This window comes from Megalopta genalis, unplaced genomic scaffold (assembly GCF_051020955.1).
Source record: "Megalopta genalis isolate 19385.01 unplaced genomic scaffold, iyMegGena1_principal scaffold0114, whole genome shotgun sequence".
NCBI lineage: Eukaryota > Metazoa > Arthropoda > Insecta > Hymenoptera > Halictidae > Megalopta > Megalopta genalis.
In genome coordinates this window covers 100,001-106,778 of record NW_027476183.1, presented here as the reverse complement: position 1 = coordinate 106,778, position 6,778 = coordinate 100,001, and positions in this window count along the sequence as shown.

The window sequence follows — 6,778 nt, the reverse complement described above, 5'->3', positions numbered from 1 at the left end:
TTTTTCTCATTTTATTCAATAACATATTCCTGCTTAAATAACTTTTTAACATATGGATTAAGCATTTAGAACGATACATTGTTTAAAATAAGGGCACTTTACTCTTGACATTTTACGGTTTTTTCAATTTTCTGAAAAATCCTATCATTAGATTTTTTTAAAAATACGATATTCTTGCTTAACTAACGTTTCTACATAGGGATTAAGCATTTAGAACGAAATCTAATGTCAGAAAATGGCACTTTACTCTTGACATTTTTCGGTTTTTCCAATTTTCTGGAAAATCCTATCATTAGATTTTTTTAAAAATACGATATTCTTGCTTAACTAACGTTTTTACATAGGGATTAAGCATTTAGAACGAAATCTAATGTAGGAAAATGGTACTTTACTCTTGATCGGTACGTTGGGACTTTGAAAATATTCGGGCGTTCCAAACGCTCGTCTGTTGCATCATAGCGCGTCTCGGCGCAATCGACCGATTCGCTCGATCCATTATTTTCGATTTACGGCTAAAATAAATTTTTCTCATTTTATTCAATAACATATTCCTGCTTAAATAACTTTTTTACATATGGATTAAGCATTTAGAACGATACATTGTTTAAAATAAGGGCACTTTACTCTTGACATTTTACGGTTTTTTCAATTTTCTGAAAAATCCTATCATTAGATTTTTTTAAAAATACGATATTCTTGCTTAACTAACGTTTCTACATAGGGATTAAGCATTTAGAACGAAATCTAATGTCAGAAAATGGCACTTTACTCTTGACATTTTTCGGTTTTTCCAATTTTCTGGAAAATCCTATCATTAGATTTTTTTAAAAATACGATATTCTTGCTTAACTAACGTTTCTACATAGGGATTAAGCATTTAGAACGAAATCTAATGTAGGAAAATGGTACTTTACTCTTGATCGGTACGTTGGGACTTTGAAAATATTCGGGCGTTCCAAACGCTCGTCTGTTGCATCATAGCGCGTCTCGGCGCAATCGACCGATTCGCTCGACCCATTATTTTCGATTTACGGCTAAAATAAATTTTTCTCATTTTATTCAATAACATATTCTTGCTTAGATAACTTTTTTACATAGGGATTAAGCATTTAGAACGATATAATGTTTAAAATAAGGGCACTTTACTCTTGACATTTTACGGTTTTTTCAATTTTCTGAAAAATCCTATCATTAGATTTTTTTAAAAATACGATATTCTTGCTTAACTAACGTTTCTACATAGGGATTAAGCATTTAGAACGAAATCTAATGTCAGAAAATGGCACTTTACTCTTGACATTTTTCGGTTTTTTCAATTTTCTGGAAAATCCTATCATTAGATTTTTTTAAAAATACGATATTCTTGCTTAACTAACGTTTCTACATAGGGATTAAGCATTTAGAACGAAATCTAATGTAGGAAAATGGTACTTTACTCTTGATCGGTACGTTGGGACTTTGAAAATATTCGGGCGTTCCAAACGCTCGTCTGTTGCATCATAGCGCGTCTCGGCGCAATCGACCGATTCGCTCGATCCATTATTTTCGATTTACGGCTAAAATAAATTTTTCTCATTTTATTCAATAACATATTCCTGCTTAAATAACTTTTTTACATATGGATTAAGCATTTAGAACGATACATTGTTTAAAATAAGGGCACTTTACTCTTGACATTTTACGGTTTTTTCAATTTTCTGAAAAATCCTATCATTAGATTTTTTTAAAAATACGATATTCTTGCTTAACTAACGTTTCTACATAGGGATTAAGCATTTAGAACGAAATCTAATGTCAGAAAATGGCACTTTACTCTTGACATTTTTCGGTTTTTTCAATTTTCTGGAAAATCCTATCATTAGATTTTTTTAAAAATACGATATTCTTGCTTAACTAACGTTTCTACATAGGGATTAAGCATTTAGAACGAAATCTAATGTAGGAAAATGGTACTTTACTCTTGATCGGTACGTTGGGACTTTGAAAATATTCGGGCGTTCCAAACGCTCGTCTGTTGCATCATAGCGCGTCTCGGCGCAATCGACCGATTCGCTCGATCCATTATTTTCGATTTACGGCTAAAATAAATTTTTCTCATTTTATTCAATAACATATTCCTGCTTAAATAACTTTTTTACATATGGATTAAGCATTTAGAACGATACATTGTTTAAAATAAGGGCACTTTACTCTTGACATTTTACGGTTTTTTCAATTTTCTGAAAAATCCTATCATTAGATTTTTTTAAAAATACGATATTCTTGCTTAACTAACGTTTCTACATAGGGATTAAGCATTTAGAACGAAATCTAATGTCAGAAAATGGCACTTTACTCTTGACATTTTTCGGTTTTTCCAATTTTCTGGAAAATCCTATCATTAGATTTTTTTAAAAATACGATATTCTTGCTTAACTAACGTTTCTACATAGGGATTAAGCATTTAGAACGAAATCTAATGTCAGAAAATGGCACTTTACTCTTGACATTTTTCGGTTTTTTCAATTATCTGGAAAATCCTATCATTAGATTTTTTTAAAAATACGATATTCTTGCTTAACTAACGTTTCTACATAGGGATTAAGCATTTAGAACGAAATCTAATGTAGGAAAATGGTACTTTACTCTTGATCGGTACGTTGGGACTTTGAAAATATTCGGGCGTTCCAAACGCTCGTCTGTTGCATCATAGCGCGTCTCGGCGCAATCGACCGATTCGCTCGACCCATTATTTTCGATTTACGGCTAAAATAAATTTTTCTCATTTTATTCAATAACATATTCTTGCTTAGATAACTTTTTTACATAGGGATTAAGCATTTAGAACGATATAATGTTTAAAATAAGGGCACTTTACTCTTGACATTTTACGGTTTTTTCAATTTTCTGAAAAATCCTATCATTAGATTTTTTTAAAAATACGATATTCTTGCTTAACTAACGTTTCTACATAGGGATTAAGCATTTAGAACGAAATCTAATGTCAGAAAATGGCACTTTACTCTTGACATTTTTCGGTTTTTTCAATTTTCTGGAAAATCCTATCATTAGATTTTTTTAAAAATACGATATTCTTGCTTAACTAACGTTTCTACATAGGGATTAAGCATTTAGAACGAAATCTAATGTAGGAAAATGGTACTTTACTCTTGATCGGTACGTTGGGACTTTGAAAATATTCGGGCGTTCCAAACGCTCGTCTGTTGCATCATAGCGCGTCTCGGCGCAATCGACCGATTCGCTCGATCCATTATTTTCGATTTACGGCTAAAATAAATTTTTCTCATTTTATTCAATAACATATTCCTGCTTAAATAACTTTTTTACATATGGATTAAGCATTTAGAACGATACATTGTTTAAAATAAGGGCACTTTACTCTTGACATTTTACGGTTTTTTCAATTTTCTGAAAAATCCTATCATTAGATTTTTTTAAAAATACGATATTCTTGCTTAACTAACGTTTCTACATAGGGATTAAGCATTTAGAACGAAATCTAATGTCAGAAAATGGCACTTTACTCTTGACATTTTTCGGTTTTTTCAATTTTCTGGAAAATCCTATCATTAGATTTTTTTAAAAATACGATATTCTTGCTTAACTAACGTTTCTACATAGGGATTAAGCATTTAGAACGAAATCTAATGTAGGAAAATGGTACTTTACTCTTGATCGGTACGTTGGGACTTTGAAAATATTCGGGCGTTCCAAACGCTCGTCTGTTGCATCATAGCGCGTCTCGGCGCAATCGACCGATTCGCTCGACCCATTATTTTCGATTTACGGCTAAAATAAATTTTTCTCATTTTATTCAATAACATATTCTTGCTTAGATAACTTTTTTACATAGGGATTAAGCATTTAGAACGATATAATGTTTAAAATAAGGGCACTTTACTCTTGACATTTTACGGTTTTTTCAATTTTCTGAAAAATCCTATCATTAGATTTTTTTAAAAATACGATATTCTTGCTTAACTAACGTTTCTACATAGGGATTAAGCATTTAGAACGAAATCTAATGTCAGAAAATGGCACTTTACTCTTGACATTTTTCGGTTTTTTCAATTTTCTGGAAAATCCTATCATTAGATTTTTTTAAAAATACGATATTCTTGCTTAACTAACGTTTCTACATAGGGATTAAGCATTTAGAACGAAATCTAATGTAGGAAAATGGTACTTTACTCTTGATCGGTACGTTGGGACTTTGAAAATATTCGGGCGTTCCAAACGCTCGTCTGTTGCATCATAGCGCGTCTCGGCGCAATCGACCGATTCGCTCGATCCATTATTTTCGATTTACGGCTAAAATAAATTTTTCTCATTTTATTCAATAACATATTCCTGCTTAAATAACTTTTTTACATATGGATTAAGCATTTAGAACGATACATTGTTTAAAATAAGGGCACTTTACTCTTGACATTTTACGGTTTTTTCAATTTTCTGAAAAATCCTATCATTAGATTTTTTTAAAAATACGATATTCTTGCTTAACTAACGTTTCTACATAGGGATTAAGCATTTAGAACGAAATCTAATGTCAGAAAATGGCACTTTACTCTTGACATTTTTCGGTTTTTCCAATTTTCTGGAAAATCCTATCATTAGATTTTTTTAAAAATACGATATTCTTGCTTAACTAACGTTTCTACATAGGGATTAAGCATTTAGAACGAAATCTAATGTCAGAAAATGGCACTTTACTCTTGACATTTTTCGGTTTTTTCAATTTTCTGGAAAATCCTATCATTAGATTTTTTTAAAAATACGATATTCTTGCTTAACTAACGTTTCTACATAGGGATTAAGCATTTAGAACGAAATCTAATGTAGGAAAATGGTACTTTACTCTTGATCGGTACGTTGGGACTTTGAAAATATTCGGGCGTTCCAAACGCTCGTCTGTTGCATCATAGCGCGTCTCGGCGCAATCGACCGATTCGCTCGACCCATTATTTTCGATTTACGGCTAAAATAAATTTTTCTCATTTTATTCAATAACATATTCTTGCTTAGATAACTTTTTTACATAGGGATTAAGCATTTAGAACGATATAATGTTTAAAATAAGGGCACTTTACTCTTGACATTTTACGGTTTTTTCAATTTTCTGAAAAATCCTATCATTAGATTTTTTTAAAAATACGATATTCTTGCTTAACTAACGTTTCTACATAGGGATTAAGCATTTAGAACGAAATCTAATGTCAGAAAATGGCACTTTACTCTTGACATTTTTCGGTTTTTTCAATTTTCTGGAAAATCCTATCATTAGATTTTTTTAAAAATACGATATTCTTGCTTAACTAACGTTTCTACATAGGGATTAAGCATTTAGAACGAAATCTAATGTAGGAAAATGGTACTTTACTCTTGATCGGTACGTTGGGACTTTGAAAATATTCGGGCGTTCCAAACGCTCGTCTGTTGCATCATAGCGCGTCTCGGCGCAATCGACCGATTCGCTCGATCCATTATTTTCGATTTACGGCTAAAATAAATTTTTCTCATTTTATTCAATAACATATTCCTGCTTAAATAACTTTTTTACATATGGATTAAGCATTTAGAACGATACATTGTTTAAAATAAGGGCACTTTACTCTTGACATTTTACGGTTTTTTCAATTTTCTGAAAAATCCTATCATTAGATTTTTTTAAAAATACGATATTCTTGCTTAACTAACGTTTCTACATAGGGATTAAGCATTTAGAACGAAATCTAATGTCAGAAAATGGCACTTTACTCTTGACATTTTTCGGTTTTTCCAATTTTCTGGAAAATCCTATCATTAGATTTTTTTAAAAATACGATATTCTTGCTTAACTAACGTTTCTACATAGGGATTAAGCATTTAGAACGAAATCTAATGTCAGAAAATGGCACTTTACTCTTGACATTTTTCGGTTTTTTCAATTTTCTGGAAAATCCTATCATTAGATTTTTTTAAAAATACGATATTCTTGCTTAACTAACGTTTCTACATAGGGATTAAGCATTTAGAACGAAATCTAATGTAGGAAAATGGTACTTTACTCTTGATCGGTACGTTGGGACTTTGAAAATATTCGGGCGTTCCAAACGCTCGTCTGTTGCATCATAGCGCGTCTCGGCGCAATCGACCGATTCGCTCGACCCATTATTTTCGATTTACGGCTAAAATAAATTTTTCTCATTTTATTCAATAACATATTCTTGCTTAGATAACTTTTTTACATAGGGATTAAGCATTTAGAACGATATAATGTTTAAAATAAGGGCACTTTACTCTTGACATTTTACGGTTTTTTCAATTTTCTGAAAAATCCTATCATTAGATTTTTTTAAAAATACGATATTCTTGCTTAACTAACGTTTCTACATAGGGATTAAGCATTTAGAACGAAATCTAATGTCAGAAAATGGCACTTTACTCTTGACATTTTTCGGTTTTTCCAATTTTCTGGAAAATCCTATCATTAGATTTTTTTAAAAATACGATATTCTTGCTTAACTAACGTTTTTACATAGGGATTAAGCATTTAGAACGAAATCTAATGTAGGAAAATGGTACTTTACTCTTGATCGGTACGTTGGGACTTTGAAAATATTCGGGCGTACGCGGCGCGCTCGGCGCTTCGAACAGCTCCGGTGTCCCCATTATTTTCGATTTACGGCTAAAATAAATTTTTCTAATTTTTTTCAATAACATATTCTTGCTTAGATAACTTTTTTACATAGGGATTAAGCATTTAGAACGATATAATGTTTAAAATAAGGGCACTTTA